The sequence below is a fragment of the Sarcophilus harrisii genome, chromosome 4 (assembly GCF_902635505.1).
Source record: "Sarcophilus harrisii chromosome 4, mSarHar1.11, whole genome shotgun sequence".
NCBI lineage: Eukaryota > Metazoa > Chordata > Mammalia > Dasyuromorphia > Dasyuridae > Sarcophilus > Sarcophilus harrisii.
Genome location: NC_045429.1, coordinates 120,737,907 through 120,764,019, shown reverse-complemented (window position 1 = coordinate 120,764,019; position 26,113 = coordinate 120,737,907).

Below are 26,113 nucleotides of genomic sequence, written 5' to 3'. Positions count from 1 at the left end.
TAAATAATTTGGTTGTTTATTTGCATATTTCAACACTCAAAATACTAAATAAAGTATTGAACAAGGAGAAAAACTGACACCACACAATCTGTATTGAAGTGTCCATATTGGGAAAATAAATTCATATATTTTTTTAATTGTCTTTCTTAACATAAGCCTAATAAGCATTCAAGAATATGGCAAGAAAATGTCTTGTTGGGTAGGGCAGAGCCAAGATGGCAAAGAAGAATTCATCAAACACCTTCTGAAAAAGACCCTAGAATAAAAACTCCAACGAATATTGTAGCCAAATTTCAGAACTATCCGATTAAGGAAAAAATATTACAAGCAGCCAGGAAAAAACAATTTAAATACCCAGGTGCCACAATAAGGATCACTCAAGACATGACTGCCTCCACATTAAAGGATTGAAGCACCTGGAATCTGATATTCTGAAAGGCAAAAGAACTTGGAATATAGCCAAGAATAAACTACCCAGCTAAGCTGAGGATTTTTTTTCCATGGAAGAAGGTGGACATTTAATGAAACAGAGGAATTCCATTTGTTTCTAAGGAAAAAACCAGATCTAAACAAAAAATTTGATCTCCAACCATACAACTCAAGAGAAGCAGAAAAATGTAAAAGGAACTCTTGAGAACTGTATTTTTGTTGTGGATATACATAAAGACCACATGTATAATTTGATTTTACTGATATAACATTAAAAAAAGGGAAGTAGAAATGGAAAGGGGATAGTGTCAGAAAAAGGGAAAAGGGGAGATAAAGAGGGAAACTACATCCCATGATGAGGCAAAGGAAACCTATCATATCTGAGGGAACTTAGAGAGGGGGGAGGAACATTGTGTGAATCTTATTCTCATCAGAGTTGACTCAAAGAGAAAATAATTGACATTTTTGTTTTACAAAGAATCTTCTCTCACTTCATTAAAAAAGTGCAAGAGGAAAAGGGAAAAGGAAAAAGAGTAATAAGGGAAGGGTACAACAAAGGGGAAGGGATTCAAAGGGAGGGGGGAGGGATAGTGATACCTAAACCAGGTAGGTTGACAACAGAGAAAGAAAATTGTAGGTCAATTTCCCTAATGAATATGGATGCTAAAATCTTAAATAAGATATTAGCAAAAAGACTATAGAAAATCATTCCCAGGATAATACACCATGATCAAGTAGGATTTATACCAGGAATGCAGGGCTGGTCCAATATTAGGAAGACTATCAGCATAATTGGCCATATTAATAGCCAAATTAACAAAAACCATATGATCATCTCAATAAATGCAGAAAAAGCATTTGATAAAATCCAACATCCATTCCTATTAAAAACACTTGACAATATAGGAATAAGTGGACTTTTCCTTAAAATAATCAGTAACATCTATTTAAAACCATCAATAAGCATCATATGTAATGGGGATCAACTGCAACCATTCTCAATAAGATCAGAAGTGAAACAAGGTTGCCCACTATCATTGTTACTATTCAATATTGTATTAGAAATGCTAGCTTTGGTAATGAGAGGTGAGAAAGAGATGAAAGGAATTAGAGTAGATAATGAGGAAACAAAACTATCACTCTTTGCTGATGATATGATGGTATACCTAGAGAACCCCAGAAATTCTGCTAAAATGCTATTAGAAGTAATCCATACCTTTAGCAAGGTTGCAGGATACAAAATAAACCCACGTAAGTTATCAGTATTCTTATATATCACTAACAAAATCCAACAGTTAGAGTTACAAAGAGAAATTCCATTTAAAGTAACTACTGACAGTATAAAATATTTAGGAATCTATCTGCCAAGGGAAAATCAGGAACTTTATGAGCAAAATTATAATATTTTTCAACACAAATAAAGTCAGATGTAACCAATTGGAAAAATATTAACTGCTCTTGGATTGGGCAAGCAAATATAATAAAGATGACAATACTATCTAAACTAATCTATTTATTTAGTGCTATACCAATCAGACTCCCAAAAAACTATTTTAATGACCTAGAAAAAATAACAACAAAGTTCATATGCAAAACCAAAAGATCAAGAATTTCAAGGGAATTAATGAAAAAAATATCAAAAGAAGGGGCCTAGCTGTACCAGATCTAAAAGTATATTATAAAGCAGCGGTTACCAAAACCATTTGTTATTGGCTAAGAAATAGACTAGTTGATCAGAGGAATAGGTTAAGTTTGAAGGACAAAACAGCCAATAACTTTAATAATTTAGTGTGTGATAAACCCAAAGACCCCAATTTTTGGGATAAGAACTCACTGTTTGACAAAAATTGCTGGGAAAATTGGAAATTAGTATGGCAGAAACTAGGCATTGACCCACATTTAACACCGTACGGTCAAAATGGGTTCATGACCTAGGCATAAAGAATGAAATTATAAATAAGTTGGAAGAGCATAGGATAGTTTACTTCTCAGACCTGTGGAAGAAGGAATTTAAGACCAAAGAAGAACTAGAGATCATTATTGATCACAAAATAGAAAAAAATGATTATATTAAATTTAAAAGTTTTTGTACAAACAAAATAATGCAGACACGATTAGAAGGCAAGCAATAAACTGGGAAAACATTTTTACAGTCAAAGGTTCTGATAAAGGCCTTATTTCCAAAATGTATAGAGAATTGACTCTATAAGAAATCAAGCCAGTCTCCAATTGACAAATGATCAAAGGATATGAACAGACAATTCTCAGATGAAGAAACTGAAACTATTTCTACCCATATGAAAAGATACTCCAAATCATTATTAATCAGAGACATGCAAATTAAGATAACTCTAAAATACCACTATACACCTGTCAGATTGGCTAGAATGACAGGGAAAGATAATACAGAATGTTGGAGGGGATGTGGGAGAACTGTTACACTGATATATTGTTGGTGGAATTGTGAATACATCCAACCATTCTGGAGAGCGATTTGAAACTATGCTCAAAAAGTTATCAAACTGTGCATACCATTTGATCCATCAATGTTACTATCTTATATCTTATATATTCCAAAGAGATTTTAAAGAATGGAAAGGGACCTGTATGTGCAAGAATGTTTGTGGCAGCCCTCTTTGTAGTGGCCAGAAACTGGAAACTGAGTGTATGCCCATCAATTGGAGAATGGCTGAATAAATTGTGGTATATGAATATTATGGAATATTATCGTTCTATAAGAAATGACCAACAGGATGATTTTAGAAAGACCTGGAGAGACTTCCATGAACTGATGCTGAGTGAAATAAGCAGGACCAGAAGATCATTATTTACTTCAACAACAATACTATATGATGATCAATTCTGATGGACCTGGCCATGTTCAGCAATGAGATGAACCAAATCAGTTCCAATAGAGCAGTAATGAACTGAACCAGCTACACCTAAGGAAAGAACTCTGGGAAATGACTATGAACCACTACATAGAATTCACAATCCCTCTATTTTTGTCTGCCTGCATTTTTTATTTCCTTCACAGGCTAATTGTACACTACTTCAAAGTCTGACTCTTTTTGTACAGCAAAATAACTGTTTGGACATGTATACATATATTGTATTTAACTTATGCTTTAACATATTTAACGTGTGTTGGTCAACCTGCCATGTGGGGGAAGGAGTGGGGAGAAGGAAGGAAAAAGTTGGAACAAAAGGATTTGTAACTGTCAATGCTGAAAAATTACCTATGCCTATATTTGTAAATAAAAAGCTATAAAAAATGAAAAAACAAAAAAGAAAATGTCTTGTCAAAGAATTCTTCTTCAATTTAATGAAAGATTTTTTAAAATAATTTTTTAATAATTATAACTTTTTATTGACAGAACCCATGCCAAGGTAATTTTTTACAATATTATCCTTTGCATTCACTTTTGTTTCTGAAAAAATGCAAACAGTTTACATTCATTTCCCAGTGTTTTTTCTTTGGTTGTAGCTGCTTCTGTCTATCACTGATCAATTGAAACTGAGTTAAATATTCTCTTTGTCAAAGAAATCTACTTCCATTAGAATACGTCCTCATACAGTATTGTTCTTGAAGTATATAATTATCTCCTGGTTCTGCTCATTTCACTTAGCATCAGTTTAATGAAAGATGTTTGTAGCTTTTTAAAAACTTCTTTCTTATTTGTTTACCTTCAAAATTTTATGTGGTGAAACTTACAGAAAATTTGCAAAAAGTATTAATTAGTTTGCAATATGATAAAATTCTTTTCCAAACATTTTTGGGAATACTATTGTTAGATTCTGTATCAGAAAAAAAAGTCATATTTTCTGCACTTTTTATTGGAAATTATAACTATATCTCAGTACTTTCCCATGGCAACCACTTGCTTCACAATTTAAGCAGAATTAATTAAAAGAAAATAAACAAGAAGAAAAAAAAACATAGTTAAAAATGTAAATTAAAGGGAGTATCCATAGATCTTTCACTGACAATAAGAAAAAATATATACAATTAACATATCAGGTTTATAATTAATCTTAGGAACAAAATTATATTGTTTAGTCTTTTCAAGGAATAATCATTTTAGGCATCATACTCTTTTTTAAAAAATCCACCCATTCTATAAAGATGTTTTATAAAACCATAAAATCAAGAGCCAATGCTTCATAGATGAATGGCAAATGGATGTTTTCAAAAGGAAAAATATAAACTGTCAATGTTTGAAAAAATATTCAATGTTGCTACAAATCAGAGAAATATAAATTAAAGACATCCTGAATTATTCAAATCTTGCCCATCAAATTAACAAAGATAGAAAAACTCAACATCAGAGTGGCAGTGGAAAAGCATTATTTATATATTTATATATCCATCTAAATATTCTATGAAACTATTTGGAATTATGTAACAAAACACTAACTTTGTCTATATCTTTTGACCCAAATCAGATCGGTATTGTTCCTTACTATATGGCAATTAATGTCACAATAAAAGATTATATGAGTATTATTTTTATTGCATCAAGTTGGAAATGAGATGTGTATCTAATGATTAATGAATATAAATTATATTATATGACAAATAGCATTGTGCCATAGGTACTAAATAGGAAGCATTCATATAAGCATAGAAAGACATATCTGAAACAATGCAGAATGAAGAAAGCATGGATCAAAACAAAATACTCACAATGATTGCATATCAATGAAACCAAGAATAAAAGGGAGGAAATCATTATCATCACTACCATAGCCAATTCTATCACCAATGTAAAATCTTGATCCAAATGAACAAAGCTATACTCACTATTAAATTTAAAGCTCACATCTTTTCTTTCTGCTTAGTGTCTCCTGAATCCTAATTTCATTATGACCTTCTTTTAGATGTTTTAAACTAGATACTCTGGATATTTCTCAAACTTATCATGTGCTTGGTTTCTGATACTCTTTCCAGTTTCATTATATTTTACTCTATTCGCTATACTTTTTTGTCCAACCAAACTGCCTTTTTTTTTTTTTTTTTTTTTTTTGGTATTTCCTCAAATATAGCATTCCATCATCTATTCTTATGCTTTTTCATATCAGCCATCTGTCATGTCATACCTGGAATGAACTTCCTTTTCCTTTCACCTTATGGAATTATTAATTTCTTTAAAATAGAGCTCAAGTAGCATTTTTTTTTTTTTTTTTTTTTTGCTGAGGCAATTGAGGTTAAGTGACTTACCCAGGATCACACAGCTAAGAAGTGTTAAGCATTGGAGACCAGATTTGAATTCATGTACTCCTGATTTCAGGGGCTGGTGCTTTATCTACTGGACCACCTAGCTGCCCTTCAAGGAGAACATTTTTACAATGCCTCCCCTGATCCTGCCATCTGATTCTTATAGCTTCCCTCCACCAACTACCTTATATTTATTTTACATGTATTCTACATATTTATTCTATAAGTCAAGAATATGCTGGTTCACTTCATACATGCTTATGAGTATCAGTTGTTAAATTTTCAGTGTGAGGTTTTATATCCCAGAAATTGGAAAATCTTATGAATCAAGGTTTGATTTATTGTTTTGTTGATTATTTAAACTTCAGAAACTTATGGAGAAAAATGGTGCTAGCACATGTTAAAGTTAAACTGTGTTGTATAAGGGGTCCACAGTGGCATGGTCACTGACTAGATCACTGTGTCACCCTTAGGAATCTTCCAATCTGGTAGACAAATGGACTGAGGACTTAGAGAACTATAAGAATGTGTAAGAAAATTTTACAAAGGTAAGTGCTATAAGGCTTCTGTAACAAAGTACTATGTAGTATTAAAGGAGAAAGAGTGTTAACTTTGAGAATTTGGGGAGACTTCTTGGAGAAGCATTTATGTTGGGTTTTAATAGATAAAAAATAAAGGAGATACTCCAGTGCCTCCAATAATAAAATATACAGACTTATTCACTAGAAGTTTTGATGATAATTCAATTTACATTTGTGCTTCAACAATATTAAAGAATGTTAGGTTAAAGAATCTCAGACAAGCAATATTGACTACTATTTCATGAAACTAAAATTGATTATATTTCTTGTGGTCTCAGGTGAGAAGAGAAGCCAGGCTTTCATCTCACTGTAACATTCTTCTGTTGATCATGTCACCTGAGGGAAGAGGCAAGGGATTGGACCAGGATAACTTCTGTTTGGATCAGTGTAAGGCAGCTGCCATGTCCTGATGCCCATCTAATCTTTCACCTAAGAAATAAAGATCCTCTGGGGAAAAAAGAAATAACTTTTGCATTGACTGCAGGTCTTCCAATATCCTGCTGTGTCTGTCTCAACACATCTGATATAGTGATTATTTCCAAAAATTTATATGTAGCTTTTCTATCCTCTGAGGGTTACTTTTACTGATGCTTTGGGTTCCTCAGAGAAAAGTTGATTAGTTACATCTTTGCTTGATTATTGATGTGGATACCTCCAATGAATAATGGGATTATTCTCTATTATTATCAACTCAATATCCTATTATGGTATATTCTCCTAAATATTTACTCCTGACTGTGACTCCACCATTATTTAACCAACTGAAATTGATCAGTTTCTCAAAACTAATACATAAAAGATCAGAAGAGAAGCAATAAATTGGGAAAACATTTTTTCTTTTTTTTATTTATTATAATAACTTTTTATTGACAGAACCCATGCCATGGTAATTTTTTTTTACAACATTATCCCTTGCACTCATTTCTATTCCAATTTTTCTTCTCTCTCCCTCCATCCCCTCCCCTAGATGGCAAGCAGTCCTATATATGTTGAATATGTCGCAGTATATTCTAGATACAATATATGTGTGCAGAACCAAACAGTTCTTTTGTTGCACAGGGAGAATTGGATTCAGAAGGTAAAAATAACCCGAGAAGAAAAAGAAAAAATGCATACAGTTTACATTCATTTCCCAGTGTTCTTTCTTTGAGTGTAGCTGCTTTTGTCCATCATTGATCACTTGAAACTGAATTAGGTCTCTTTGTCAAAGAAATCCACTTCCATCAGAATCTTCATACAGTATCGTTGTTGAAGTATATAATGATCTCCTGGTTCTGGTCATTTCACTTAGCATCAGTACATGTAAGTCTCTCCAAGCCTCTCTGTATTCGTCCTGCTGGTCATTTCTTACAGAACAATAATATTCCATAACATTCATATACCACAATTTACCCAACCATTCTCCATCCATTCATTTTCCAGTTTCTAGCCACTGCAAACAGGGCTGCCACAAACATTTTGGCACATATAGGTCCCTTTCCCTTCTTTAGTATCTCCTGGGGGTATAAGCCCAGTAGTAGCACTGCTAGGTCAAAGAGTATGCAAAGTTTGATAACTTTGGGGCATAATTTCAGATTGCTCTCCAGAATTCTTGGATTCGTTCACAACTCCACCAACAATGCATCAGTGCCCCACTTTTCCCGCATCCCCTCCAATATTCATCATTATTTTTTCCTGTCATCTTAGCCAATGTGACAGGTATGTAGTGGTATCTCAGAGTTGTCTTAATTTGCATTTCTCTGATTAATAGTGATTTGGAACACTCTTTCATATGAGTGATAATAGCTTCAATTTCATCATCTGAAAATTGTCTGTTCATATCCTTTGACCATTTGTCAGTTGGAGAATGGCTTGGTTTCTTATAAATTAGAGTCAGTTCTCTATATATTTTAGAAACGAAGCCTTTATAAGAACCCTTGAATGTAAAAATGTTTTTCCAATATCTTCACAGTTAAAGGTTCTGATAAAGGCCTCATTTCCAAAATGAAAACAATTTTCAGATGAAGAAATTGAAATCATTTCTAGTCATATGAAAAGGTGCTCTAAATCACTAATGATCAGAGAAATGCAAACTAAGACAAGTCTGTGAGGTACCTCAACATATCTCTCAGGTTGGCTAAGATGACAGGAAAAGATAATGACAAATGTTGGAGTGGATGTGGAAAAACCATAACACTACATTGTTGGTGGAATTGTTAACTGATCCAACCATTGTGGAGAGCAATTTGGACCTATGCTCAAAAGGTTATCAAATTGCATACCCTTATATCCAGCAGTGTTTCTACTGGGCTTTTATTCCAAAGAGATCATAAAGGAGAGAAAGTGACTCATATGTGCAAAAATGTTTGTGGCAGCAAAACTGTGGCAAAAAACTGGAAACTGAGTCGGTGCCCATCAGTTGGAGAATGGATGAATAAGTTATGGTATATGAATGGAATATTATTGTTCTATAAGAACTGATCAGCAGGATGATTTCAGAAAGCGTTGGAGAGACTTACATGAACTGAGGCTAAGGGAAATGAGAGAAACCAGGAAATCATTGTACATGGCAACAGCAAGATTATACTAAGATCACTTCTGATGGATGTGGCTCTTCTCAGCAATGAGACAATTCAGGCCAGTTCCAATGATTTTGTGATGATGAAAGTCATCTACACGCAGAGAGAGGACTCTCTGTGTGAGTGTAGATCACAATAGAGCATTTTCACTTTTTTTTTTTCTTGTGCAGCAAAATAATTGTATAAACATGCATGTCTATATTGGATTTACATATATATTTCCATGTTTAATATATATCAGATTATTTGCCATCTAGGGGAAGGGTAGGGGGAAAGGGGAGAAATTGGAATACAAAGTTTTAAAAGGGTCACTGGTGAAAAATTATCCTTGAATATGTTTTGAAAACAAAGTATTTCAATAAAAATTTTAAAAAAAGGAAAATTATGTTATAGAGGCAAGGAAAACAATCATTGAAACACAAGAGACCTTTTTTATTTTCAATTTGTGATAGTAAAAATTGTGACCTTGGATAAATCCCTTAATTCACTAAATACTTATTAAGCAAAAAAGAGAGAGAGAGAGAGAGAGAGAGAGAGAGAGAGAGAGAGAGAGAGAGACTGATCAGTTTTTTTTTTTTTTAAAGAGATATTCTTTGAGTAGATATTGTAAGAACAAATGTAGTAGAAGGAGTTTATTCTCTGAATCCTGGAGATAGATAGTGGACTTATATTTGAAATGATTGCTGTAAAATCTTTGCCTTTTAGGTTTACTTTTGAATGTGGCAATGTCAATTGACTTTTGTTCCCTTGATTGCAGAAACCAGTATCTTTGATGTTGATAAACTCCTAAGCTTGATCAAGCAGGTCATTCAAGGCTTCCCTCTTTAAATTGCCACAAAATCTGATAGCTCAACTCCTAAACACTTTCACACATTTTTCAGGGTTATAATCTTCTTAAATATGCTGTTACTTTGGAGCAAGAAAGACAGAAAGAAGCAACAACATGCTCCTAAAGACCTGTGGCTGAGTGCGAGAGGACTAAAACTATTCCTCCAACAGAAGTCCAACAGAAGTTTGGCCTCTTCACTTAAAAGTGGCCAGTCAGGGAAAAGAAGATTGAATCATTACAATATCTTTCGTGCGGACTCAAATGTTGTTCAGAGGCTACCAAAAAAAAACCTTTCCTCATCAAACAATATAAGAAGAGGAAAATAGAAATAGAATTCTGATTCATTATCTGAAGTGGAGAATCAGACTCCTTTAATTTTGTGTTACAAGAGCATTCTAGAAATAGACTAATCAAACTCACATGCTACTGGGATTCATCTTCCATTGGCTAGTGCCCCATTACATATGCAACTTTATGTATCAGGAGTCTGCCACTTTTCTGTTGTGAAGAAAGAGGTTTTTTTCTGTTATCTGTTCTTCAGTATCATTACTTCTTTTCCTTTTAATTACTCAGTTCAGTTTACTGATATTTTCATTAGCATTATTGTAATTATTGTGTATATTGTTCTTTCCTTTTCATTTATTTCATTTTTCATTCATTCATATTAAATATTTCTTAGTATAAATATTTAGTTCATATCTTTTTGGCTGTTTCTCAACTTATGAATATTTATTTTGTTTCTAGACTTTAGATGCTATAAAGAGTGTTGCCTTGAATATGTTATGTAATAGACCTTTATTTCTGTCTTTTACTTTCTTGGGGATATATGTGGAATAGCGAGACCACTGAAGAATAGAAATTTTTCTGTAATACTAATTCAAAACAATTTCAAAACTATATTAACATGCCTTTCTTCCCCCTGTCCCTCCAGCACTGACAGGTTGCCATTCTTATTCTCTCTGCCAATTTGTAAGGCAGAAGATTTGCACTTTAGAAATATTTTAATTTGAATTTTTCTTTCTCTTAGTGATTTAGTGAATATTTTTATATGATCTCTGATGAATGGTTTTCATTCTTTTGAAAATTTTGTTCTTTCATCTTGTCACTTATCTATTGGCCCTTGATCTTGTATATTTATGTCAACTCTCCATTTATTTTATATATAAAATGTTCATGCATGATACAGTTATGGCATACATGATAAGTTATGGCAAATATTTCCCTACTCAATAGTTTCTTTTCTATATATATATATGTATATTTTATTTTGTTCTTGATATAATTAAAAAACTATATATTTTATCTTTTATGATCATTTATAGGCCTTGTTTGGTATTGACTAATATCTCTCTTATATTACTTAAACAATTAGTTAACTTTTACCAGGGAATATTAACTTTTACCAGGGAATATTTACTAAGAAAGTATAGCAAGTGAAATGACTTCCAAAACCCAGTTTTAGTTTTATATTCCTAAGTCCTTAATGAGAATAGGCTCAAACTTAAAAGTATCATTTTCTAGCAGTGATACTCATATTTAACCTTTTTTTTTTCTTGAATAGTCTTTTTTACTATCATTCCTCTTTCCTTCCATCCAATCATTTCTGCCCCCCCCCCAAAAAAATAATAAACCATTGCAAGTTATCGAAATTTCAGGAAGGGTAAAGGGAAAATTGGATTAGTAAAAATGTTATTTCTCTTTTTTAATACATTTTAGAAATGATTAAATTTTCTCTGTGCCTTTTCTCCTCTTTTTCCATCTCTCTTGCCTTTTGTTTTTATTTCAGAGGTTAAGATAAAAGAGGGCTGAGAAGTGAAAAAGAGGATCTATCAGGAAAATGTAGTTCCATAAAAATAAGAAATGAGTTGGGACAAAGAAATGCATTCTAGTGTCAAGGGAAAATACGAGTAACTGAGAAAATTAGCATAGATTCAAGGTAAAGATTGAATTAAGGAGAGAGCTGACACAGGGTAAGGAGCATTTTCAAGCCTGCCTAAGGGCTCCATGGCATGTTATAGAGTCCTTATTTGAAGAAACATTACATGAACCTAAAAATTAAGCATGGGAAACAAAACAAACAAAACACCACCACTCTATTAATCATACTATATGGATGAGTACATCCTTGACAATTATAGGACAGAAATAGGCATCACAAACCACTTGTCATAATAGCAACTCTGTTCTCAAGAATTGATTCAATAAATACTCTTGGATTCCCTTCCTGCACTGAATAAAACAGGAAGAATAACTAGCTAACCTGTCTTAATAGAATTATGGGGAAAATATTCAAAGAATTAATTAGATCTTATCTATTATTATGATTGAATTGATTTGATCTTATCTATTCTTATGGCCTACCATTGAAGAAACAACAATACAATCTTCAGTCTTGTGATCCTTCTCTCTCTGTCTCTCTCTGTCTCTCTGTCTCTCTCTCTCTCTCTCTCTCTCCTTCTTCTCCTTCTCCCTTTCTTTGTCTCATTCTATCTCTCTCTCTCACTCTCTCTGAATCTGTTTGTGTCTGTGTTTGTATATGTATCTCTATATCTGTCTATCTGTCTGTCTGTCTCTGTTTCTGTATCTGTTTGTGTCTGTGTCTTTCTGTCTGTCTGTCTGTCTGTCTCTTTCTCTCTCTCTGTGTGTCTCTCTCTCTCTCACACACACATACACACACACACACACACACACACACACACACATGCATGCACACATGCAGAGAGAAGCAATTGTTGCTGACATACTGTGGTCAAAAAGAGATTCCCTATTCAAGTTCCATTACCCTAAAGGAACTGGTGAAGTAAACGTTTTAGTAAGCAAAGTGACCTTTTGAATGAGACTACAGCAGGATTAAAATATCCTTCAAAACATCCTGGATGAAATGTTAAACATCCCTGAAAATAATAGTGGGCTATTTGTGAGTTTGTATTTGCTGTTGCTATTTGGGCAGCCATTTCTCCATTTAGAGTTTAGTTGGTCTAAGTAGAACTGTGTTTGGCTAATGTGAAATAAACTCCAATTACCACATGTCTATGTGGCAAAGGCTTCCCTGGGTGATTCTGGAAATGCTGTCTATATCTACTTTCATTCTTCTCGGAAAATTTATTAAATCATTTTTTTTAATGCCTCAAGCAAATTCCAATTAACCTGTAGAAGGGTCACATGTGAGGATGTGAAGAGATTTCCTTTCTAGAAGGACTATTTGCACTAGGAAAAAAAAGAGACTTATGTAAATTAGGGGTATTGGTTGAAATGATTTGAAGAACCCCACACATTTTACTAAGTGTGGTCTCCAAAGCATTCATTTGGTCTCCTGTTAATTTTTTGTCTTAGTTTGCATGGCTCTGGCTGAAGTCATATGGCCATGCTGGAGTCTCTAACAAAATCAGTGAATTTCATCTGACACTATTACATATAGGGTTGTGAGGTTTTGTGGTTTCTTCATCAAACATGTAGTTAAATGTTACAAAATGAAACCATAAAAACCTTGTCTAGGAAAAATTCACGTTTCTCTCCAAAGGCACCAAATGTGCTTTAAAGATTTGAAAGAGTTCAAGAAGGATAGAAAGGGTTCATTTAGAAACTCAGCTGGTTTTTTTAAAGGTTTTAATTGAAATATAGCATGTTTTTAAAGTTGAAAATGATTTTATGGCTCAAAATAAGAGCAAAATATTTTACTGAGTGTTGGTTTAAAAAATCATTTTAAAATCTACAAATATCAGGTGTTTGAAATTATACTTTTGCGTGATAGCCATAGAAAAAACATGTTATTGTTTAGACATTGAGTCATATCCAACTCTTTGTGACCCCATGGACCACAGCTCGCCAGGTCCTTTTATCCCTCACTATCTCGCAAAGTTTGTCCAAGTTCATGTTTTTTGTTTCCATGATATTATCTATTCATCTCATCCTCTGCTATCTTTTTTTGCCTTTAATCCTTCCTAACTTCAGAGTCTTTCCCAGTGAGTCCTGTCTCATATATGGCCAAAATATGTAAGCTTCAGCTTTTAATATTTCACCTTCCAGTGAATAGCCTGAATTAATTTCTTTAGGTAATGACTGATATGATTTCCTTGCTGTTCAAGGGATAAAAGTCTCATAAGTCTTTTCCAACAATACAATTCAAAAACATTGATTCTGTGTTGCTCAATTTTCCTTATGTCCAACTCTTACAGGTATATATTGCTACTAGAAAAACCATAACTATGACTATATGGTCCTTTGTCGTCAAGGCAATGTCTCTGCTTTTTTGTATGCTTTTTAGTCCAGATTTGTCACAGCTTTCTTTCTAAAGAACAAGTGTCTTTTAATTTCATGGCTACTAGCGCCATCCACATCTAACATTGCTTCCATTTCTTCTTCCTCTATTTGCCAGAAGTGATGGGAGTAGTTGCCATGATTTTAATTTTTTTGATGCTAAACTTCACGTCAATTTTCATATACTTTTCTTGCACCCTCATCAAGAGTTTTCTTAATTACTCTCCACTTTCTTCCATCAAAGTGGTGTCATTTGCATATCAAAGATTATCAATATTTTTCCTGATAACCTCAATTCCAGCTTTTGATCTACCCAGCTTGGCATTTAGCAGAATGTCCTCTGCATATAAGTTAAATAAATGAGTTAAAAATATATAGCCTTTTTGTACTTTCTTTCTGATATTAAACCAATCAATTGTACCATATTTGGTATTAACTTTTGCTTCTTGATCTGCATATAGGTTCCCCAAGAGACAAGTAAGATTATCTAGTACTCATATCTCTTTGAGAACTTATAAAATAGTAATATGATCTTCACAGTCAAAGGCTTCAGTGTAGTCAACGAAGCAGAAGTAGATGTTGTTGTTTTTTTTTTTTTCCTGGAATTCCTTTGCTTTTTCCATAATCTAGTAAAAGTTGGCAATTTGGTCTCTAGTTCCTCTGCCTTTTCAAAAACCAGCATGTACATCTGATAGCTCTTAGTTTACATATTGCTGAAGTCTAGCTTGTAGAATCTTAAACATAACCTTGCTGGTCTGTGAAATGAATGCAATTATTTGACAAGATATACATTCCTTAGCCTTGCCCTTCATTAGGATTAGAAGATGAACTGTTTTTTTTTTCCCTCCAATCCAGTGGTCACTGCTGAATTTCCGAAATTTGCTGACATATTGAGCGCAGTAGTTTGACAGCATTATCTTTTAGAAGTATAGCTTCTGCTATACATACTGCTTTCCTAAGACACACAGTTTCATGTTCTAGGATGCTCTATATCTATATAGATATACAATATGTGTGTGTGTGTATTTTTTCCACTTCTTAACCTATTTATGAAATAATATATAAAGCTTCAAAAGTGTCTTTTTAAATAAATTGGATTAGACAAATGATTTTGAGTTTTTTCTTGCTTCTTCCACTCCTCCCATTTTTCCTAGAAATACTCTATGTGCATCCTTTCTGCAAACTTAAATTCTTTTTAAATTAATTTCATTTTTTCTCAATTAATCAACAACCAAACATTTATTAATCTGGACTCAGTACTCTATGATAAGTATAATCCCGTTCTAGTTTTTCTCACCCCAGTGATTCTGAATGTCATTGCTTATCATCATCTTTTCACTCTCTATCCCTACATCCCCATATGCCTCTACTCATAAAATACTCTACTCAAGATCTATTTGTTCTTGTGGGCCTACTCAAATACCGTTCTATAATGAACAAATCTTCATTTATTTCAAACCACTTTTTATCTCCCCTTTTCCATCTCTTGTCCGTCACATCTTGCTCTCTGCTGTGACACATTTTCCTCACACTTTTTCTAGTACTGTCTATTCTCTGTCATATTCCTTGATTTGCTTGTGTATGTGGGGGGTCAAAATACCCCTTGCTTAACCACTGATGTAATGCCAGAGAAACTGAGCAAGATAGAGATTAGAGAGTATTTAATAATTTATTTAATGGAGAGATATACTGGGACCAGATAAATCCATGGTTTGGTCCCAGGGCTGAATGAGACTGTTGTCTCCAAGAATCCAGGAATGTCATTCTTTTATAGGGTAAGAAGAACAATGACATAATGGGGAAAGTATCTGCATAGGGATGATCTAATGGGGGAGGCACCTAGGATAACATAATGGGAGGTACTGGAGAGACTCCTGATATTCTAATGATCTCTAAAATGGATAATGACCTTTATCCCATCAAACATTAAGAGGGAATGATTATAGCCTAAGGTCTAAGATATAAGACCTTTATCCTATCAAACATTAAGAGAGAATGATTATAACCTGAGGCAGAGTAATTGAATAGGACAATTAGGGAAACTGGGTCAGGACATTAAAAGAGAACTGTGGCACAACACCTCCAGAGCTTTCATCAAATTCCTTCACTAATGTATTTCTTTTCCCTTTAAAGTTTGTATTATTCAAGTGTAGCACTTAATTCAAATCTTGGTGGCTTTTATATATTGAGGCTCTGGTTATTCTCCTTCCTTCCTCAATGGATTCCATATCTGGATAACAACCTTTATACCCTTGACCCACAAATATTTCATGTCCATGTTCATTGAACTATGAAATTACTTTATTCAATCACAACTTTTTATCATCCCATTTTCCTATGATTTACAACTCCTAATCCCATTTTGTTTTCAATGTAACCTCCATTGCCTCTACCCCTCAATTCTTTTCTAGGCTCTTTTCTCCCTTGCCTGTATTGACTCTTTGGTGAATCAACTCCACACTAGTTTGTATCCTTATGCAATCACTAGCCAAACACTAATCCTGGATTACTTTCACTATCTGCTACCTTTACTCTTAAATGAATGGGTCCATTATAATGAAGTTGGAAAACCAATAATGACTGGAGACACTATAAATCTTTATTATATAATCTTATATGGAGCCCCCAACTGAAAAGTAAACAATCCATTTCTTCCAACTAATTCACAATCCCACTCTTCATAGTGGCTTTCTGAAATCTTTTCCATATATCCCATGTTTCACCTTTTCCCCTCATTGGCAGGGATTTCTCTTTATTTTTTCACTTGAAAAGTTTAAACCATTCCATGAATTTCCTTCTTCTGTCATCCTTATTCATGTAACATCACTTTAATATCTTTCTCTTCCTACACTCTTATCTCATAGGAATAAAAGACCTTAATTGTTAAGATAAACTCCTCTGCATGGATTCTTGAGCTCATCTCCTCACCTATCCAGCAAATTTGTCCCACTGTTATTACCACTATCTTTTATCTTAAACATCTCTTTTTCTGCTGGCTTATTTATTGCTAACTATAAACATGTCCATGACTCTCCCATTCCTAGAAATCCTAATTTAATCCAATCATGTCTACCAATTATTGCCCTATAGTCACCTCTAATTCATAGCTAAGCTCCTTGAAAAAGCAATTTATAATTTCACTTTCTCCCTCTTCTATACCCTTTGCAATCTGGATTTTGATTTCAACATTCAATTTAAAAGTCCCTGAACAAAGTTACCAATGATTTTTTAACACCAATGCTAATTACCTTTTTCCATTCCTATTTTTCTTGACCTCTTTGTATCATTTCACGCTATTCATCCCCTTCTTATAGATACTATCTTCTTTCTAGGTTTTCATGTCATTGCTCTTTTGTATCCAAACAAACCTCAGTTTCTTTTTCTGGTTCTTTATAATAATAATAGCTAGCATTTATGTAGTATGTGCCAGGCACTGTGCTAAAAGCTTTTTAATTAGTATTTAATTTGATCTTTTCAACAATTCACAAAATAAGTATTATCATCATCTCCATTTTACAGATGAAGAAACTGAGGTAAAAGAAGATTAAATGACTTGTCTAGAGTCAAACAGCTACTACACATCTGAGGACATGAACTCAAGTCTTCCTCACTCCAAGCTTGGTGCTCTACCCATTGTGAAACTTAGCCATCCATCTTAAATTATACACCACCATGTGTATTCTTTCAAACTATATCTTGGGTCTTTTGTTTTTGCTCAATTTTACTTCACTTGGAGATTTAATCAATTGCCCATGGCTTCAATTAACATCTCTATGCAGATTACTACCAGAACTATATTTCTAGACCTAGTTCTTCTGTTGAAAGGATACTTCTTGACTGCCTCCCAGACACTTTAAACTGCATATTTATGAGCAGATGCATCATGTCCAAAATGTGATTCATTATCCATTCCCCTTTCCCTCCTAAATTTTCCCACTATTCATTTTTGTTTAATAGAGCAGAAATATATTTTATTTGACTACTCACATTTAGTACAAGGACATTTTTCTCTAATAAGATAGTGGTGGGAGAGAAGATACATTTAATTTATTAAAAATAATTATAAAAATACAAATTATGTAAAGAATTGGAAAATATCAAAGAAAAAAAAACAAAAAAAATTACTCCTCCTCCAAATAGTAAGGAAAACACAATTTCTATAGACAAAAAGACTCATTTATGTTCTGTACTAGCAGAGGAAACAATTTAATTCCATTGGGGATAGCATCATTAATACATTCATAATTCTAACCTCCCAGAATCTCACAAAATCTAATTCTTTTATTTTCTTTTTAATTGTAGAAAATTTATTTTTATTACACATTGCTTTATGAATCATGTTGGAAGAGAAAAATCAGAGGAAAAGGGAAAAACCATGGGAAGGATAGAAAAAAAGAAAAAAGAAATGTACATAACATGTGTTGATTTACGTTTAGTCTCCTTAGAGCTTTTTTCTGAATGCAGATGACATTTTCTGTCCAAAGTCTATGAGTGAACTACTGAGAAGAACCAAAACTTTCATAGGTGATCATTGCACATTCTTGCTGTTATTGTGTAAACATATTCCTGGTTTGGCTTGTTTCACTCAGCATCAGCTTATGTAAATCTTTCCAGATCTTTCTATAATCAGCTTGTTCATCATTTTTTATAAAACAATAATATTTCATTATCTTAATGTATCATAGCTAGTTCAGCCATTCCCCAATTGATGGGCAGGTACCTATTCCTTTTCCCATGGGCAGGTACCTATTCCTTTCCCCATTCTTTGCCATCACAAAAAGAGTTGCTACAAATGTTTTTGCATATGTGGGTTATTTTCCCTCTTCTATGATGTCCTTGGGATATACAACCAATAATGGTACTGCCAGGTCAAAGAGTATGCACAGTTTTATAGTCTTTTAAGGAAAGCTCCAGATTGCTCTCCAGTATGGTTGGATCATTTCATAACTCCACCAATAATGCATTAGTGTCCCAGTTTTCCCACATGCCCTTCAACATTTATCATTATGTTTTCCTGTCATCATAGCCAATCTGAGAGGTATGAGGTGGTATCTCAAGAGTTGTTTTAATTTGCATTTCTCTAATCAATAGCTATTTAGAACTTTTTTCATGTAACTATAAATAGCTGCTATTTTATCAACTGAACACTGTCTATTCATATCTGACCATTTATCAACTAGGGCATGACTTGTATTCTTATGTAAATCTGACATACTTTTTTATATACACTTTAGAACTGAGACCTTCATCAGAAATACTGGCTGTAAAGTTTTTTTCCTTTGTGCTTCCCTTTTAATCTTGTTTCTATTTGTTTCTTTTGTGCAAAACATTTTTAATTTAATGTATTCAAAGTTTTCATTTTGCCTTGCACAGTGTTCTCTAGTTCTTCTTTGTTCATAAATTCTTCCCTTCTCCAAAGATCTAATAGATAAATTACTCTTTGTTCTCCTAATTTGCTTATGATATCACCCTTTATGCCCAAATCATGTATCCTCATTTTGTTATGGGGTATGAAATGTAGGTCTCTGCTAAAGTTCTGACACATTATTTTTCAATTTTCCTAGCAATTTTTATCAAATAGTGAATTCTTATTCCAAAAGCTGGAGTCTGGGGGTTTATCAAATGCTAGATTACTATAGATCTTGATTATTATATTGTGTTTATCTAATCTATTCCACAGATGCACCACTCTATTTCTTAGCTGGTATCAAATAGTTTTGATTACTGCTGCTTTATAATATAGTTTTAAGTTTGGTATTGCTAACCCACCATCCTTTGCATTTTTTTTCATTAATTTCCTTGATATTCTTGATCTTTTGCTCTTCCAAATGAATTTTGTTATTTTTTTCTAGTTCTATAAAATGTTTTGGCAGTTTGATTGGTATGGCACTGAACAAGTAGACCCATTCAGACAGAATTGTCATTTTTATTATATTATTTCAGCCTAGCCATGAACAATTGATATTTTCCCAGTTGTTTAGATCAGATTTTATTTGTGTGTGAAATGTTTTGTAATTGTGTTCATATAGTTCTTGGATATTTCTTGGCAGGTAGAGTTTTTTATTTTATTTTGCCTACAATAATTTTAAATGAATTTTTTTCTTTCTGTCTCTTGCTGATGGGTTTTGTCTACAATATATAGAAATGCTCATGATTTGTGTGGGTTTATTTTATATCCTGCAACTTTGCTAAAGCTGTGATTTTTTTTTTCCATTAGGCTTTTGGATGATTTTCTAGAATTCTCTAAGTATATCATTATATCATCTGCAAAGAGTGATAGTTTTATTTCCTCATTGCCTATTCTAATTTCTTTAATTTCTTTTTCTTTTCTTTTTACTAAAGCCAACATTTCTGGTATGATGTTGAATAATAATGGTAATAATGTCTTCCTTGTTTCACTCCTGATCTTATTGGAAATGCATCTAGCTTCTCTCCATTAAAAATAATGTTTCCTGTAAGTTTTAGACAGGTACTGCTTATCATTTTAAGGAAAGCTCCCTTTATTCCTATGCTCTTTGGTGTTTTTAACAGAAATGAATGCTGTGTTTTATCAAAAGCTTTTTCTATATTTATTGAGATTATCATAGAGTTTCTGTTGGTTTTGTTAATGATATGGTTGATTATGATAATAGTTTTCTGATATTGAACCAGCCATGCATTCCTGGTATAAATCCCACTTGGTCATAGTGTCTTATTCGGCTAATAAGTTGCTGCAATCTTTTTGCTAATATTTATTTAAAAATTTTTGCATCGATATTCATTAGAGAGATTGGTCTGTGATTTTCCTTTTCTGTTTTGGTACTTCCTGTTTTAGGTATCAGTGCCATATTTGTGTCATAGAAGGAATTTGGCAGTGCTCCTTCTTTACCTATTCTTCCAAATAGTTTACATAGTATTGGAATTAATTGTTCTTTAAATGTTTGGTAGAAATGACATGTGAATTCATCTGGCCATGGAAATATTTTCTTGGGGAGTTCATTAAGAACTTGTTCAATTTCTTTTTCTAAAATGGGACTATTTAAATATTTCATTTCCTCTTGTGTTAACCTGGGTAATTTATACTTTTTCAAATATTCATCCATTTCAGTTAGATTGTCAGACGTGTGTAATAGAGTTGGGCAAAACATTTTCTAATTGTTACTTTAATTTCTTTTTCATTGATGGTAAGTTCATACCTTTCATTTTTGATGTTGGTGATTTTTTTTCTTTCTTTTTTCTCATCAAATTAACCAAAGGTTCATCTATTTTATTAGTTTTTTTCTTCATAAAAGCAACTTTTAGTTTTGTTTATTAGTTAATTTTCTTAGTCTCTATTTTACTGATCTTTCCTTTGAGTTTCAAAATTTCTAATTTGGTATTTAATTGGGGGTTTTAAATTTGTTCCTTTTCTAGCTTTTTTGTTGCATGCCTAATTTATTGATCTCCTCTTTAATTTATTTATGTAACTATTTAGAGATATACAATTTCCCCTAAGAACTGCTTTGGCTGTATCCCATAAGTTTTATTATGCTGTCTCATTATTGTCATTCTCTTGGGTGACATTATTGATTATGTCTATGATTTGTTCTTTGACCCACTCATTCTTTAGAATAAATTATTTAATTTCCAATGGGTTTTTAGTCTATTTTTCCCTAGTCCTTAATTGAATATAATTTTTATTGCATTGTGGCCTGAAAAGGAAGAATTTACTATTTTTGCCTTTTTCCATTTGATTGTGAGCGTTTTATGCACTAATATATGATCAGTTTTGTGTAGATGACATATAGTGCTGAGAAAAAGGTGTATTTCTTTCTGTCCTTATTTGGTTTTCTCCAGGGCTCTATCATATGTAAGTTTTCTAGGATCCTATTAACCTCTCTAGTTTCTTTCTTCTTCATTTTGGGATTAGATCTGTCTGATTCTGAAAGGGGAAGGTTGAGGTCCCCCATTGGAATACTTTTGCTATCTATTTCTTCCTGCAACTGGCTTAAGACTCTTTCTAGGAATTTTCGTGCTCTACAATTTGGTGCATACACATTTATATCATTACCACTTTATTATTTACTGTACCTTTTATCAAGATATACTTTCCCTCCTTATCTCTTTTAATAAAATCTATTTTTACTTTTGCTTTATCTAAGATCAGAATTACTCCCCCTACTTTTTTTTACTTCAGCTGAATCATAATAAATTTGCTCTTTATGTGTTTCTTTATGTTAATTCTTATAAACAACATAATGTAGGATTCTCTTTTTTTATCCACTCTGCTATGTGTTTTAATTTTATGGGGGTATAGACTTTTTTTTAACATTATAAAGAAATAGGAGGAGAATGATAAAAAGAAAAGGAAGGGACAAGATAAAAAGGAGGGCATAAACACTAGGGGAAAAGGTAAGAGAAGGGGAGAAGAATTGATAGAAGATAAAGTAGTGGGTGGATTGGATTAAAAAAGAACAGTACTAAGAGAAGGGGGGAGTATGAAGGGAAATAAGATGTGGGGGGGGACCCGTAAAAAAACAAAAACAAAAACAAAAAACACACAAAACAAAACACCACTAGGGATAGGGTGGAAGGAGAGGACAAAAGTATAGAATGGAGATAAATACAGAAGTGGTAATCATAACTAAATGTGATGAATTCCCTCTTAGAACCAAAACTGATGAGATCAAGCTTCAGACAAAGCTCATTCCCTTTCCTTTTTTCCCCTCCCTTTTAATAGGTTTTTTTGTGTCTCTTGGTGTGAACTAATTGTGGCATTATACCTCCCTTTTCCTCTTTTTCCAGTACAGACATTTTCCCACTCTTTAATGTCTTTTTCTTTGATGTCATTCATAACCACACCTTCAGTTTATGTATTGTCCCTCTCTATTTGTCTCAGTGACTGATATAATTCTCAAGAGTGATATATATTGTTTTCCCATCTAGGGATGTAAATGGTTTAATCTTTAAATATATATTTTCTCCTGTTTATCTTTTTATGGTTCTTTATTCCTCTATTTGTACATTAAATTTTCTGTTGAATTTTTTTTTTCAATAGAAATGAGTAAACATTTCTTACTTCATTGAAGCTCTATCTCCTCTCCTGAAAGATAATATCGAGTCTCCCTGAGTAGTTAATTCTTGATTGTAACCCCAGGTCCTTTGCCTTCTGGAATACTGTATTCCAGGCCTTCCAATCAGTATTATAGAAGCTGCCAAATCCTGGGTAATCCTGACTGTTGCTCCTTGATATTTTAATTGTTTTTGTCTGTCAGCTTGCAGTATTTTTTTCTTGAGATTATAGTTTTGGAGTTTCACAACAATGTCCTTGGGATTTTCCTTGTGGATCACTTTGCAGAGGTGATTGATAGATTCTTTCAGAGTATTTCCCTCTCTATTTCTAGAATATTGGAGCAGTTTTCCTTAATGACCTCTTATAAAATGCTATCCAGGCTCTTTTTTTTTTTTTTTTTTTTTTTTTATCATGGTCTTCAAGTAAGCCAATAATTTTTAAATTATCTCTTCTGGAACTATTTTTCAGGTGGGCTGTTTTGCCAATGAGGTTTTTCACATTTTCTTTCCTTTTTTCATTATTTTTAGTTTGTTTGCTATCTCACAAAGACATTAGCTTCCATTTGCCCTGTTCTAGTTTTTAATGTGTGATTTTCTTCAGTTATCTTTTGTATCTCTTTTTCCATTTGTTTTATTCTATTGTTTAAGGTGGTGTTTTCTTCAAACAATTTTTCCCCCTTCCTTTTCCAAACTGTTGATTATCTGATGCATGACTCTCATTTTTTTTCTCATTTTTTCTTCTGCATCTTTTATTTGCCTTTTGAAGTCTTTTATGAGTATTTCCAGGAAGCTGCTTTGGGCTTGGAACCCATTTATATTACTCTTTGAGATTTCTTCTGTGAACATTCTGTCCTCTGAGTTTGTGTTTTGGTCTGCCCTGTCACCATAGTAGCTTTCTGTGGTCAAGGTTCTTTTCTATTTCTAGCTCATTTTCTTTCCTTTTCTTTTGGTATTTCCTCTTTTTATACTTTTTTTTCCCCTAAGGCATTTGGGGTTAAATAACTTGCCCAGAGGTCAGACAGCTAGGAAGTATTAAGTGTCTGAGGCCAGATTTGAACTCAGGTCCTCCTGACGTCAGGGCTGGTGCTCTATCCACTGGGCCACATAGCTGCCCCCTTTTTACTTTTAAGGTGTAGCTCTGATCCTGGGGTAAAGAAGTATTATTCCAATCTTCCTGTGCTGCTCTGAGCCTTGACATAGGGGCTCCCGGTATTTGAAGTGGGTAATCAGGAGTCCTCAAACTTTTTAAATAGGGGGCCATTTCACTGGCCTTCAGACTGTTGGAGGGCCAGACTATAGTACAAACAAAAACTTTGTTTTGTGGACCTTTAAATAAAGAAACTTCATAGCCCTGGGTCAGGGGGATAATAGTCCTCAGCTGCCGAATCTGGCCCACAGGCTGTAGTTTGAGGACCCCTGAAGCTGACTGATCTTTTTAGGAAAAGCCTGGTTTCCAAGAATTTGCCTTCTGAAGTAGGGCTGGAGTGCCCTACCGATTTGCTCCTCATCTAAACCTGGACTTAGGGTCTTAGCTTCTGATTTGCTGTGAGTAAGACCCTGTCACCAGCTTTGACAGACTCTATATGACTTTTGGTTGAACACTCTTTTCACCCTAGTGAGACCTGAGTTTTCTTGAAATTTTTCAGTCTATCTTGAGCTGGAGAGTGGTTTCATTCTATCAGACTCTGTTTAGAAGCTTGGTTTCATATGGTTTTTGAGGGAAACTGGGAGAGCTTCAGCAGGTTCCTGACTTTACTCTGCTATCTTGGCCCCATTCCCTGACCTTACTCATTTTCCTACTATTCTTGACATCTTCTCTGCCACTAAACATAATAACTTTTTTTTTTTTAATCTGGTGAAATTGAAGTTAAGTGACTTGCCCAGGCTCACACAGGTAGGAAGTATTAAATGTCTGAGACCAGATTTGAACTCAGGTCCTCCTGACTGATAGTCCAGTGCTCTATCCATTGTGTCACCTAGCTACCCCTAAACCTTATAACTTTAATAGTATAATTGACTCTACACCAAATATGGAGCCAGCATGGAACAGTGAGAAGGGCCATTTTTTCAAACATATGCTAATAGAATCATAGTCCAATAGGTAATTAGCCTTAAGTGCTCCATTGTCTGATTCAAGCACACCTTTTAAGAGTTTCAGCCCTTTACAACTTTCATCTCAAATACCCAATCTGTTGCCAAATCTTGTCATTGCTACCTTCACCATATCTTTCATATGTCTCTCTCCTTTCCTTCTACTCCCTCACAAATATAATAATGACTAGTTTGGGGTCTCATCATCTTTCCCTTGGACTGGTTTGACAGGTTTGTTCTCCAATCCAACCTCTTTATTAAGCTGCTAAAGTGAATTTTTTCTAAATCATATATTTGTTCATTTTCCTCAGTCCCATCAATGTATTTAATGCCTCTCTACTACATTTAAGATCAAACATAAAGTCTTCTGTTTTACTAAAACTCTTTTTTTACTATCTTTCTAGTCTGCTTCCATCTTCTTCCTCTCTATGCACCATATAATTAATCTACTCTAGCCTACTTACAATTGCTTTTTTTCATTTTTACTGCTTTTTATTAAAGCTTTTTATTTTCAAAATATATACATAGATCATTTTTAACATTCACCTTTGCAAAACCTTGTGTTCCAAATTTATTCCCTCCCTTGCCATAACTTAGTAGCAGTTCATTTAAGTCTCTCCAGACCCCTCTGAAATCATTCTGCTGATCATTTCTTGTACAATAATAACACTCCATAGCAATCATATACCATAATTTATTCAGCCATTCTCCAGTTGACAGACATCCACTCAGTTTCCAATTCCTGCCACTAAGAAAAGGGCCATCACAACATTTTTGCACACGTAGGTCCCTTTCCCTCCTTTAAGATCTCTTTGGGAAATATGCCCAGTAGAAACACTGCTGGATCAAAGGGTATGAACAGTTTGATAATCCTTTGGACATCTACTTGCAATTTCTAAAAAAAAAAAAAAATTCCATTTCTCACAATTTCAATGTCTTTCATTTCTTAACGCTTGTATTCTTGCTATCTGGACTGGCTGCTCATGCCTGGAATGCTTTGCCTCTTTTATTTCAGTTCTTAGTTTTTCTGCCCTCTTTCAAGACTTAGCTCAAATCTTAATGTCTTTCCTTATTCCCTCAATTATTAATACCTTTCCCTTTCACACCACCTTCTTCTACT